Source organism: Lithobates pipiens, unplaced genomic scaffold, assembly GCF_037356315.1.
Source record: "Lithobates pipiens isolate NorthernLeopardFrog02 unplaced genomic scaffold, aLitPip1_a1.2 Scaffold_41, whole genome shotgun sequence".
NCBI classification, from domain to species: Eukaryota; Metazoa; Chordata; class Amphibia; order Anura; family Ranidae; genus Lithobates; species Lithobates pipiens.
In genome coordinates, this window is record NW_027507861.1 from 4,801,163 (window position 1) to 4,815,359 (window position 14,197).

At 44.6% G+C, this 14,197-nt stretch overlaps 1 pseudogene; it reads left to right on the top strand.

Annotated features, from left to right (window-relative positions):
- LOC143956787 (uncharacterized) overlaps positions 1 to 14,197 on the top strand; it is an 802,170-nt pseudogene that overhangs the window by 8,081 nt on the left and 779,892 nt on the right.

Sequence of the window (14,197 nt, forward strand, 5' to 3'; positions counted from 1 at the left end):
CCTGAACCATACCAGGCCACATGCCCTCAACATTGGGAGGATGCTTTGGGGGTCTGTGACCCCTCAAAGCACCTTGTCCCCATGTTGATGCGGAGAAGGGCCTCATCCCCACAACCCTGGCCGGTGGTTGTGGGGGTCTGCGGGCGGGGGGCTTTTCAGAATCTGGAAGCCCCCCTTAACAAGGGGACCCCCAGATCCCGCCCCCCCCTGTTTGAAATGGTAAGGGGGTACAAAAGTACCCCTACCATTTCACAAAGAAAGTGTAAAAAATAGTTAAATAAGACAAACACACTTTTGAAAAATTCCTTTATTAAAAATAAAAGAAAATAAAAAAAAGATTCCAGCGGTGGTAATCCACTCTTGCTATCCAGCGACGGACGATCATCTCTCTGGGGTCCAGCGATGGCTGATCTGAATCAGCGCAGCGAATCCATTCAGCTTCTGTCTCCACGGAGGAGACACTGCGGGGATTCCGGCGGCCTGACGTTTGTTATCTGACGCAAGGGGAAACCCGGGGTTCCCCGTGACGTATGGGTGACCCCGCACCCCTCTGATGTAACACAGGCAGGTTTCCGTTACATCAGAGGGGGCGGGGTCACCCATACGTCACGGGGAAGCCCGTGTTTCCCCTTGCATCAGAGGGGGCGGGGTCATGTGACGGGTGGCCCCGCCCTCCACATATAACAAACGTCAGGCCGCCGGAATCCCCGCAGTGTCTCCTCCGTGGAGACAATAGAAGGATGGATTCGCTGCGCTGATTCAGATGAGCCATCGCTGGACCTCGGAGAGATGACCGTCCGTCGCTGGATAGCAAGAGTGGATTACCACCGCTGGAATCTTTTTTTTTTTTTTTTAATAAAGGAATTTTTCAAAAGTGTGTTTGTCTTATTTAACAATTTTTTACACTTTCTTTGTGAAATGGTAGGGGTACTTTTGTACCCCCTTACCATTTCAAACAGGGGGGGGCCGGGATCAGGGGGTCCCCTTGTTAAAGGGGGCTTCCAGATTCTAATAAGCCCCCCGCCCGCAGACCCCCACAACCACCGGCCAGGGTTGTGGGGATAAGGCCCTTGTCCCCATCAACATGGGGACATGGTGCTTTGAGGGGTCACAGACCCCCAAAGCATCCTCCCAATGTTGAGGGCATGTGGCCTGGTACGGTTCAGGAGGGAGGGGGGCCGCTCTCTCATCCCCCCTCTTTTCCTGCGGCCTGCTAGGTTGCGTGCTCGGATAAAGGGTCTGGTATGGATTTTTAGGGGGACCCCCACGTCAATTTTTTTTTTTTATTTGACGCAGGGTTCTCCTTAATATCCATACCAGACCTGAAGGGCCTGGTAATTGAATTTGGGGGACCCCCACGCTTTTTTTTAATTTGTTTTTTATTTTTTATCAATGACTTTCAATGAGTGTTCTCTGTATTACGGAGCCGACAATTCATTATAGCTGCGAGTGATCTTAAAGGACTTTTTTTCCTGCATAAATGACACTTTGTGCAGGGACAGTTCTAAGCACGGGAAACATGCGCCCCTTCACAGGCATACTATAGACACCCCCTAGGTACGAAATTTAAAGGAATATTACACTTTTATTGTTTCAGTTTAATCATTATTAAAATCACTGCTCCCGAAAAAACGGCTGTTTAAAAAAAAAAAAATTGCATTGATCCATGTCCCCTGGGGCAGGACCCGGGTCCCCAAACACTTTTTAGGACAGTAACTTGCAGAATCTTTTTTCTCTGTCGAATATTTTCTCTATATAATCTTGGACTAATAGAGGTAAGGTTAGGCACATTCGACCACAGGTTCTATAGACACAGATTGTCAGAGTCATGTCGAATCTCCTATTCTATATCGAACTGTTGTAACAAGGAAAACGAAAATAAAGCATTTATTTATGTCGGATCTTTCGTTTTTCGGATTCTGGGCTTTTGTTATCGTTTGTCAAAACGAAAACGAAAATAGCTGAAATTCGGACGAAAATGCATTCGGACGAAAACGAATGCACATGTCTACTGTGCACCCCAAACACTGCACCCCCTCACATTGCTGACTTAAAGGATAAGTCCCCCCTACATCCCAGCCTCCCCATGTATCAATATACCATTAATGTACTTCTTTCTATTTATCTTACACCTCCCTTACCTCAGTGTCCATCTGGCTGTATAATCACTTCTCCATTACTTCCTGGACACACCTTCTACCCTCCCCCCTTCCACCCACCTCATCAGGTGCACGTTTTTCCTATGCAATCACTGATTACCATTCTCACTAAATACACAGCCATAGTTCGTTCATTTGGGAGAGTGTGCAGGAGCTGAGCGATCAGATAACAGTCAATGTGGATAGAGCTTTAATACTGTAATCAGGAGAAGTGTGTCCTGGGTTCTGTAAAGATCACTATGCAATCTGATGATGTTACATCTAAAGGAAATTGTACAATTAGATTGTATAGTGTACGGCCAGCTTTATAGAAGTACATAGGAGGGAGTGGATGGAGTCACTCAGCTGTCAAGCCGCATTCACTCATAGGGTAGACCATTCATTTGACTGGGCTGCCCTATGTGCAACAATCGCCCCCAAAAATGCTCCAGATAAAATATCTGCTGTTCCCTTTTGTGGACAGAAATTTAAAGTCTTACCAAACATCTACCCATAATAGACCCGAGGGATGACGCTTCAGCTTTTATTCTACACATGACCCTCCTTTCTAAGGACTTATATATAAAAAAAATACTGCTTATTTACCTTATAAATGTGGTGAGTAGGGATGAGCTTCATGTTCGAGTCGAACATCGGCTGTTCGCCCGTTCGGCGAATTCCGAACGTTATGGGCCGTTCGCGCCAAATTCGTGTGGCGCTCATGGCCCACAATGCACTGCGTCATCGCAGTGCATTGCTGGCTCATGATTGGCCAAGCATGCACTGTGACCCCGCATGCTTGGCCAATCACAGCGCCAGCAGCGAGGAGAGCCATGATTGGCCACAGGCAGGATGCCTGTGGCCAATCATAGCTCAGGCTGTGTAGTACACGCCCCATACTATATAAGGCCGCCAGCGCGGCGGCCTAGTGTAGTGTGTTGGCGTCTGAAGCAGTTAGTGGGTGTTCTGTGTACCTTCAACACAGTACACACCGATCGTTATCAGCCAATTTTCGATCTTGCTGTTGTGTAGTGGTTGTTGTCTGCATGCCCTGACCGCAGTATACACCGCGATATTCACCTCACCTATATAGCTAGTGATCTATCTTTTATTTGCAGTCAGTAGTGTTAGGAGCTTGTGCGTGCTGTCTGCGTGCTCTGTACCCAGTACACTCCGCTATATCCACCTATATAGCTCTTCTCTATTTGAGCCCACTTGCCATCTGCAGGAGTTATTGGAAGTTGTGTGTGCCTCCAGCACAGCACAGTATACATCTGTATATACCCCTTTATCTCTGGTGTTCTATAAAAAAGGCATCTGCAGGAGTTAGTGGGTTTTTTGTGCCTCCAGCACAATATACACCTGTATCTACCCTTTATTGCTGTTCTCTAATAGAGGCATCTGCAGGGCTTAGTGGGTGTTGTGTGACTCAATTACAGTATACCCCTTTATCTCTGGTGTTCTCTAATAGAGCCATCTGCAGGGCTTAGTGGGTGTTGTGTGACTCCATTACACTGCTGTTTTACCCAACTCCCTTCAGGCCATTACCATGTCTGGAAGGCCAGCAAGGAGAGGCAGACAGGCGCGAGCCGATAAAAGAGGGCAAGCAGGCTCTGTGTCTAGAGACAACAGTGCTGGTCGTGGACGCGGTGCATTGTCATCAGCACGTGGCCATGGGACACGCTTGTTCTTCTTTTCGGCAGCTGGACATGTTGAACCGCAACATGCCAACGACTTGGTAGAGTGGATGACCAAGCCCTCTTCATCCTCCTCATCCTCTCTCACCCAGTCTCAGGGTACTAGCAAAGCAGCTGCCAACGCATCGTCTTCCCTCCTCTCAATGTCATCATCAGTGACTCCTTCCCTAGACCCACCACGTCCTCCTGAGGAGTCTCCTGAACTCTTTGAGCACAGTGTTGGGTACATGCTCCAGGAGGATGCCCAGTGTTTTGTGGGCTCTGATGATGACACTTAGCTAGAGGAAGGCAGTAGCGTGAGCGCAGAGAGAGGGGATGCTCAAGAAGGACAGCAATCTGGCAGTCATGTTCCACAAGCTGCAGCATACTGCCAGGTTTGCTACAGCGATGAAGAGGGAGGGGATGATGAGGGCACTGACTCCATGTGGGTGCCTGGTAGGAGAGAGGAGGAGGAGGAGGAGGCACATGTCCAACGAGGCAGGATGCCCTCCGGGGGCCAGCTTAGGGGCAGCACACCGACTGAATCACACCGCAGAGCTCCGCCTGTGCAGGGCGCTGCCTCTGCGCGTTATTCTAAAAGTTCTTTGGTGTGGGCCTTTTTTGAGACGAGTGCATCAGATCGCACCACTGCTATTTGCAACATATGTCTCAAGCGTATCTCGCGTGGCCAAAACATCAGCCGCTTGGGCACCACATGCTTGACCAGACATATGTTGACCTGCCATGCAGCTCATTGGCAAGCGTACCTCAAAGACCCACACCAAAGAACAAAGCGGACCTCTCCTTGCTCCTCATCAGCTGGCATCTCCAACCCCACTAGACCTTCAGTCCTCTCTGAAACCTGCTCTGAGAGGAATGAAGGTGTAGAATTAGGTGTGTCACAGCCAAGTGCTTCCGGGAACTCTGCTAGCGGTACACCCACATCCGATTATAGCAGGCAAATGTCCCTGCCCCAGCTGCTGGACCGGCGAAAGAAGTTCACTCCCAGCCATCCACATGCCCAGCGGTTGAATGCTAGCTTGGCTAAATTGCTAGCACTTCAACTGCTGCCTTTTCAGTTGGTAGACTCGGCCCCCTTCCGTGAGTTTGCACAATGTGCGGTTCCTCAGTGGCAGGTCCCCAAACGCCACTTTTTCTCACGGAAGGCAATTCCGGCTCTCTACCGGCATGTGGAAGGCAATGTCCTTGCCTCGCTGGACAGGGCGGTCAGCGGTAAGGTGCATATTACCGCTGACTCATGGTCCAGCAGGTATGGACAGGGATGTTACCTGTCTTTCACTGCCCATTGGGTCACTCTTCTGGCAGCTGGGAAGGATGCAGGACAAGGTGCAGTAGTGTTGGAGGTTGTTCCGCCACCACGCCTCCAAAATGCTACTATTGGTTGTGACACACCTCTCTCCTCCACCCCCTCCTCTTCTTCTTCCTCCATGGCCTCTTCCAGTGCTCTGTCCTCAGAACCAGCGGTGCTCCGTAGGCGTTCCAGGGGCTACGCAAGTACGCAGGCAAAACGATGCCATGCCGTGCTTGCGCTGGTTTGTTTGGGGGACAGGAGCCACACTGGGGCGGATGTTTTGTCAGCTCTGCAGGGGCAGGCTGAGAGGTGGTTGAAGCCACGCCAGCTTAAGCCAGGAATGGTGGTTTGTGACAATGGCACCAACCTCCTCTCCGCCCTCCGACAGGGACAACTGACCCATGTGCCCTGTGTAGCTCATGTCCTTAACCTGGTGGTGCAGCGGTTCTTGGGCAGGTACCTGGGCTTACAGGATGTCCTGAAGCAGGCCAGGAAAGTCTGATGCAATGCTTTGCAGCAGGGCTAATTCCTGCAATAAAACTAGAGTATATGGGAGAGGTTGCAGTGTGGTGGCACCAGCACCAGTGCCTAAGGCCCAATTTTTCTGCCCCTGTTTAACAGGGACTAGTAATTACAATTCTTGATATAATATTTCACAGGAGGGCCCGTTCCTGTGCCCACCCAGAGTAACTGTGAGGACTTATAGTGTTGTGGCACCAGCACCACCAAAGGTCAATTTTTCTACCACTGTTCAACAATGGCATGTAATTACAATTCTTGATATAATCGTTCACAGCAGGGCGCTCCAGCGCCCACCAAGAGTCACTTTGAGGGCTTACAATGTTGTGGCAAAACCAACACCTTGTTCCGCCATTTCTGCAGAGCATATAGGGCAGGCCCCTACTTTCAAACATCAAACTTAGAAACATCTCCTACTTGCAAACGGAAGGAGACAACAGCAAGTGAGATGAAAAAAGATGGACGACAAAACAAATTATACAGGGGTGATAACCCTTCCCTATGTTTTCCAAAAAGCTTAAAAATAGTTTTTTTGACTGGAGCTACACTTTAAAAATGTACCAGTTGAAAATTACAAACAGATTCAACTTAACACAACAAACCTACACAGTCCCTGTCTTGTTTGCACCGCCTGTATACTGCTGTTCTGAGTATATAGGGCCTGGGGGCCACACGCATTTCCTTTTTTTAATATGGGTACGGGGTTCCCCTTAATATGCGTACAAGACCCAAATAGGCTGGTAATGGGCAGGGAGGGCTACCCATGCCATTTTTCTCAATGATTTTCATCCATATTGCAGGAACCAGATATAACAATAAAACCGCAAGCAGTTTTAAATGGTGTTATTTCCGTTTAATGTCATTTGGTGCAGGGACTGTTCTAAACACGGGAAACACGTGGCACTTCACAGGCATACTACAGACACCCCCCAGGCACCATATTTAAAAGAATATTTCACTTTTTTTTTTTTCACTTTAATCGTCATTAAAATCAGTGCTCCAGCCAAAACGGCCATTTTTAATTTCAATAGTTTTTTATTGAATGTCACAAAGTCACAATATCATACAAAGATCAGACATTTATACATTCAGAATTTACAAGAACTCAGCGTGGGGTAGCAATCAGAAATGTACAATAACACAGAAATTTTGAAAAGAAAGTCAAGAAAATTTAAATAAAAGAAGAAGGAAAACCGGATGCATAGTAAATTTTTTTTTTTTTGTTCCACTTAAGTTGGATTTGTTGCCTCTCAAGAAGTATATACTATAATTAGAGTATGTATTTAAAGACATAGGATATCAGCAAAAGTATTATCACAGGAGTTATAAGAGAATAGTTCGCCTAGAAATATGCAATGGTATTAGTAAGAAGCAGATTTGTGCCAATCTAACCAGGGCTTCCATAAGACTCGTTTGGCTTCTAGGTTGTTCTGAGCTGCTGCGAACATTAATTCATATTGTATGTGTATGTCCACCTCTCTAATGATCTCCCCTAACTGAGGTGTGTCTACGGTCTTCCATCGCCTTAGTATCGCTAGTCTAGTACACGCCAATATATGAAAAACTATCAGTCTGTACTTTTTCGGAAATTTATCAATCCCTAGTGATAACACCGCCAGTCCAGGATCTCCGCTCGTGAGAGTGCCAGTGATTGCGGAGATCAGGTGAAACACCTGACGCCACACCGTAATCAGTTTTGGGCACATCCAAAGTATGTGGCCCAACGACCCCCTACAACCGCATTGTCTCCAACAGAGCGGTGAGGCCTGGGGATGGAAACCCGCCAGCCTCACCGGGGTTAGATACCATCTTAACAAGATTTTAATAGAAAGTTCCCACATATTAGCTGATTTAGTCGCCAGGTACACAACCTTTATAGAGTCCTCCCATTGTTCCAGTGAGTAAGAGTGCCCCAACACTAGTTCCCACGATCTCATAGATGGAGACCTCCGGAACTCCGACTTGCGGTTTAAGAGGTTATAAAACAAAGATATGCCTTTAATGTTTGTCTGATCGTTTCGGTAAAATAAATATACTCTCACCGGGAGGGGGATTTCGGTTATAGGGATTGTATTAAGGAGATGTGCTATCTGCATGTAAGTGTATTGGTCCCTAGTCTCCAACCCAAACTCTAGTTGTAACGCTCTGAACGTTTTAATTGCTGGGCCTAACATAATATCTTGCACTGAAAGAATCCCCCTCTTCTGCCATTTCCCAACGGATAACTGCGGAATAAGGAGTCTTAAGCTTGATAGAGTTAAAGGAAGTGCCTTGGTGGGTTGATCGGGGGTGACATTATCTAGTAGTATTTTCCAGGCCGTCAGCGTGGCCTTCATAGAAGGGGATAAGATTCCACCCAACCTCGGGGATAGTGGGCTTGTTAGTAATAAGTCTGCTATGGGATGCTGTGGGCATTGAGCTTGTTCAATTTCTTTTTTTTTTTTTTTTTTTTTTTTTTTTTTTTTTTTTTGCCAACTCAGTGAAACCAATTCATAGCCGTAGGACCTACCTCAGCTTAACGCTCAGCGTCCCTTCCATATAATCACATCATTGTGGCAGTTTTTCTTTTCTTTTTTTTTTTTTTTTTTTTTTTTTTTTTTCCCTTTCTTTAATCTTTATTTAAGTTATTTTTTCATACAAAAATTATAAAACATAGTTTACATATACATATGCAACCTACTCCCTCCCCCCCCCTATAGCTCTGCTACCTCTTCATATTTCTTCGTTGATTTAAACAATTTCCATTGCTTCCATTTCTTTCGAAATTTCTTTTCCCCGATCTCCTCATCCTCTTCCCATCCCTCCATTCTATACATGTCCTCTACTTTTCCTATCCATTCTCTCAATTTTGGGGCTTCCACCTGTCTCCAATTTTGGGGTATCAAGCTCTTTGTTGCATTTATTAGGTTTCCTATGAGGCCTTCTTTGTATTTTTGAGTTGGGGTGTCTGTTCCATGAAAAAGGCATGTCCATGGGTTTTCTAATACCTGAATTCCTGTTATTATTTTTATTAAAGTTAACATTTCTCTCCAGTAATTTTTAATTTTTGGGCATTCCCACCAGATATGTGCCGCACTCCCTTGCTGTCCACACCTTCTCCAACACATCCCAGATTGCTCTTCCTGGTATCTCCTCATCTTGTCTGGTGTCCTATACCATCTAACAAGGCTTTTATAATTCATTTCTATTGTATTAAGATTTTTCGATGTCCCGTGCGTTAAGTGCAGAATTTTTCCTATATTCTGTTTCTCCCCTCGTGGCCCTATTTCTTCTTCCCATTTTTTAATATATGTAGGTACCTCCGTCTCGTCCACTTCTCCCAGCAACTTATATATCTGTGATATATTTACTCTTTTTATTTTCCCCTCACACATCCGCTCTAGGACGTTGAGGTCTGTTCCACATCTCAATGGTTGTGGCAGTGACGCGACAAAATGTCTGAGCTGGAGGTACCTCCATCCATCTATATCCATGTACTCCTGTAATGTTTCTAACGTGTTTATTTTACCCGCATTTGTTATATGTCTCAATTGGGTATCTTCTCTTCTAATCCAGTGTCCTCCCATAGTGCTCTTCCCCGGTGGGAATAGATTATTTTCTTTTATTGCCATTAATGGGGAATTATATTTCCACTTATTGTGCTTGTGAATTCCATCCCATATCCTGAAAACATTTTTTGTGAGTGCAAGTGTTGTTGGTCCAAGTGATCTGTGTTTCGGTGGTATCCAAATTTCCTTTCCTAGTCGTGTCTCTGCGGCGCTGTGTTCTATTGTCACCCATCTTTTTTCATTATCTACTTTTGTCCATTCCACCACCCGTGTTAATACTATAGATTCGTAATATTTCTTAAAATCCGGTACTTTTAGACCTCCTCTCTCTTTTCCCAGTTGTAATACCTTTAAGGCTATTCTAGGCTTCTTATTTTTCCAAATGAGCTTGGTTATTAGGCGTTTAATAATATTAAAGTAGACTGGAGGGATATATATCGGTAGCATCTGTAACTTATATAATATTTTGGGTTGTATAATCATCTTAAGGGAATTGATCCTGCCAAACCAGGACAATGGTTTCGTCATTATTTTTTTTATATCTTCTCTTACTTCCTCCAGTAGGGGGATATAGTTTATCTCATAGATTTTCTTTAATGAGGCTGCCAACTTTATACCTAGGTATTTAATTTCCTTTTTCCATAGGAAGGGGAATTCGCCCTTGATATCCTGTTCTTCCCCACTGCCCGTGCCGACACTTAAAACCTCAGTTTTTTTCAAATTTATTTTAAAATTTGATAGATCTCCATATTGCTCGATACTCTTTACCAAATTTGGCATAGAGATTCTAGGTTTTGTCACATAAAATAGGACATCGTCCGCAAATGCGGCTACCTTATGTACCTCTTCCCCCAGCTCAATTCCTCCTATATCAGGGTTTTTCCTCACTGTCTCTAACAGAGGTTCCAAAGTCAACACGAACAGTATGGGTGACAGTGGGCAGCCTTGCCTAGTCCCGTTATACATTCTAAAGGGGCCAGACAGGCTGCCGTTTATCCTTACCACTGCCTTTGGGCACTCATAGAGTGTCTTTATCCAATTCAGGATTCGGGTACCAAATCCCATTTCTTTCAACGTGCCCAGCATAAATCCCCAGTCCACTCGGTCAAATGCTTTTTCTGCATCTATTGACAAGAGAAGACTGGGGATTCTGCTCTCTTGAGCCTTCTGGAGAAGCAGTAGTGTCCTCACTCCATTATCCCTTCCCTCTCGGCCCCCCACGAACCCCACTTGGTCTGGGTGGACCAAGTTCGGGACTATTCTTTTCATTCTAGTAGCTAATATTTTTGCAAATAATTTTATGTCAGTATTTAACAGTGAGATTGGTCTATAATTTGAGCATATCGTGCCATCCTTCCCTTCTTTCAATATTGTGGAGATAATTGCTAGAGAGGCTTCCTTACCCAATCCATATTTTATATCTAGGCCATTAAAATATGCACATAACCTTGGTGACAAAATTTCCCCAAATTTTTTATAATATTCAATTATATAGCCGTCTGGGCCCGGGCTTTTCCCTCCTGTTGTTTCTTTTATTGCTTGACTAACTTCGAATATTGTTATGGGGGAATCCAATTCCTGTACTATTTCCTGTGGTAGTGTAGGGACCTTAGTACTTGTTATATATTCTTTGATTTTCCCCTTTCTAATGTTCTCTTGTTGCTCTGTCTCCTTTTTTCTCACCCAATATAATTGCTCGTAATATTGTCTGAATACCTCCGCTATATCTTCAGTCTTATATTTGATCTCATTATTTTTATCTAGTATTTTCTCAATGTAATTTTTTGCTTTCTTTTTCCTCAATATCCTAGCTAGACTCTTGCCATTCTTATTTCCCAGGAAATATCGCTCTTTCGTTATTTTATGATATTCTCTCCTTACTTCTTGCTCTATTGTTTCCTCCAGCTCTAGTTTTTTTATAGCTAGGTTCCGTTGTAGCCCCTGTATCTCTCCCTTTCCATTTTGTTTCTCTATTTTGTGTTTTAATTCTAATCTCCTAATTTCTTCTCTTAATTCTTTTACCTTTTTATTCCTTTCTTTTTTTCTTTTCGCCCCAAGTGAGATATATATTCCTCTTATGTAAGCCTTATGGGCCTCCCATAGTATGTTCTCCGCCATATCATCCTTCTCATTTGAGGCAAAAAAAAATTGCAACTCCTTTCTTATTGTTTCCTCTCCTTCTACGTCTAATAAATCTTTGTTTAGCTTCCAAGTAAACGGGGGTTTCTTTATCTCTGGGATTTTAATTCTCATAATTACAGGTGCGTGATCCGACAAAGTCCTAGATCCGATGTCCGTATCCACCACTTCCTCCAATAACTGATGTTCCACCAGCCAATAATCTATCCTAGTGTACGTCCCATGCACGGGGGAGTAGAACGAGTAATCCCGTTTCTTCGGATGTTGTATTCTCCAAACATCTATCAGCTGGAATTCGGTCATCCATTGTTTAATTACATTTCGCTGCATGTTCGCCGTCTCCCGTGCATGGGACGAACTATCTAGTCTCGGATTCATCGGAAAATTCAGGTCTCCTGCCACAATCACCTTCCCCTCCTTAAATTCCCAAAGTTTCCCCAGCGTTTTTCTCAGATAACTTATTGGGTTCTTATTCGGGCTATATATATTTGCCAAGGTATATTTTATTCCCCATAGTTTTCCTTTTAGAAACAAGAACCTCCCTTCCGGGTCTCCCATCCTACCCTCTACTGTAAATTGAATATCCCGGCCTATCCCCACTGCTACCCCCCTTGTTCTACTTGAGGCTGAGTCTCCATAATACCAGATAGGATATCTTGGGGAGTACAGTCTAACTTTACTTTCATGGGTTAAGTGCGTTTCCTGTAAAAACACAATCTCTGCATTAAGCTGCTCCAGTTCTCTTAATATCTTAAACCGTTTGTTAACTACATTTAGACCTCTCACATTATACGTCATACAATTTACCACTATCATACTGGGACCCAATCAGTGCCCTTTTCTCGAGATCTTGAGCTATAGGTTATTCTCCTCTCTCCCTCCCCCCCCCCCCTCCCCACCCACCCCCCCCAACCTCCTCTCCCACCCTCCCACCCTCATCCCCCCCATGGCCCATCTCCCCACCCTCTTCTCCAACCCTCCCACCTTCACCCTCCCCATGGCCCATCTCCGGGCCTCTTGCATCCAACCTGGATATATCCCCATCCTGGTGTCTGCACCTCTTCCCTTGAGGTGGAGACCCCAACCCGGCGCCCCATGGGCACCTCCCCGGATCCTATGATCACGGGGTGGGCCCTTAAAGAGAGAGACTTTTCCCTAGCCCCCCCACCCCCCTCAAAGAGCATCTTCCACCACCTCAATATATTTCCATAGATTTAGAGCATCCTTTTTACTACTTCTTCCCTCCCCCTCTCCCTATACCCCTCGCCACCCCCCTCCTCCCCCCGATAACTCCTCTCCTATTGACCCTTCATACTCCTTTGGAATTGGTATCTGTAGATTTTTGCAGAAGTCCTGCATATCTTCCAAAAGTCTCAACCTTACTGTTTTCCCATCTCTATGTACTATTAATGCTGCGGGAAATCCCCAGCTATATCTAATGTTTAGTCCTCTTAATTGGTCCAACAGTGGTTTAAGCTTTCTTCTTCGTATTAGGGTCTCTGCTGATAGATCCGCGAACACTTGTAGAGTCTTTTGTTCGTACTGTAGAGGGGGTCCCTTCCTAAGGTTATTCCATATTTTTTCTTTGTCTGAGTACTTATGAAACTTAATAAGCACATCCCGTGGGGTATCCTCTTTTAACCCGGGAGGTCTCCTCACTCTGTGTACTCTATCGATTTTTATCTTTTCTGCCTCTCCTCTCTCCAATAGGGGTTTAAGTATCCTCTTCATTTTTTCCTCCAGATTTTCTCCATTTTGCTCTGGTATAGCCCTTATCTTTAAGTTTTGGCGCCTATTTTGATTTTCTTGCGTTTCCATTTTATAACAGCATTCTTTCTGTTGTCTTTGCAGCTCTTTCATTTGTGTTTTTAGCCCAGCTATCTCCAATGTTTGTCTCTCCGCCCTCTCCTCCACTTCTTCTACCCTTTTTAACAGATGTCCCAAATCCATACGCACATTGGAGACCTCACTTTTAATCAGGTTTTCCATTCTCTCAAACATTGCTAACATATCCAACTTAGTAGGCATTAGGGATTCGCTTCTCAGGTCTTCCTTCTCTGTAGTCTCCGTCTCTATTTCCATAATCTCCTGCATCTTTTCTCCTTGAACCCCCTTTAATTTAGCTGCCTCTTTTCTTGCGCCTTTGTTTACCTGAGCTATTTTTTTTTCCATGCTGGGACTTCTAATATTCCCTTCTTTAGTTGTCAGGTATTTCTGGATTGAACTTGCGTTTGCACTCGAATTTAAACTTTCTCTGGGGTTTTTGGGTTCTGTTACTTTTTGGGATCGACCTTTCATTATTTCTTCTGGGTCCACACCCCCTCCGGCTTACCCCTCTTCCCATGTGCTTATCTCTCTGGGATTTGTGGTATATTCCTCCTTCCCCTCCTCTTTTCCTTTGTGTATGTTCCAAGGAAAAAAAAAAAAAGAAAAAACACCCAAGAAAGAGAGACCTCTCTTTAGTGGTCGGTAATTCTGTTCTTTGCAAATACAGTAGTTACATGTTCATGGATTACCCACAGATGTATTCAGACTCATTTTGTCTCTCATGTAAATTACTTCTTGAAACCGTCTCCTCCCCCTTTAATATATGATAATTAGGTAGTATGTCAAGTAAAACCTTTCAACTAGTCCGTTTATTGATTGGCTATTAAATTGCTTTACTCCAAACTGATATTTTTAGGGGGGGCAATTCAGGAGAAAAAAAAAAAAAACCTTTCTTTATCTTCACGTATCCTTGAGAAGATTTAATAACAGTCCCTCTTTCTTTTCTTTCCTTTTCCTCTCCTTTTTCTTTCCTCCCACAGATTCTTAGTCTTGCTCAATCATTCATACCTATGCAATTGCTATATAAAGATTGTCTCT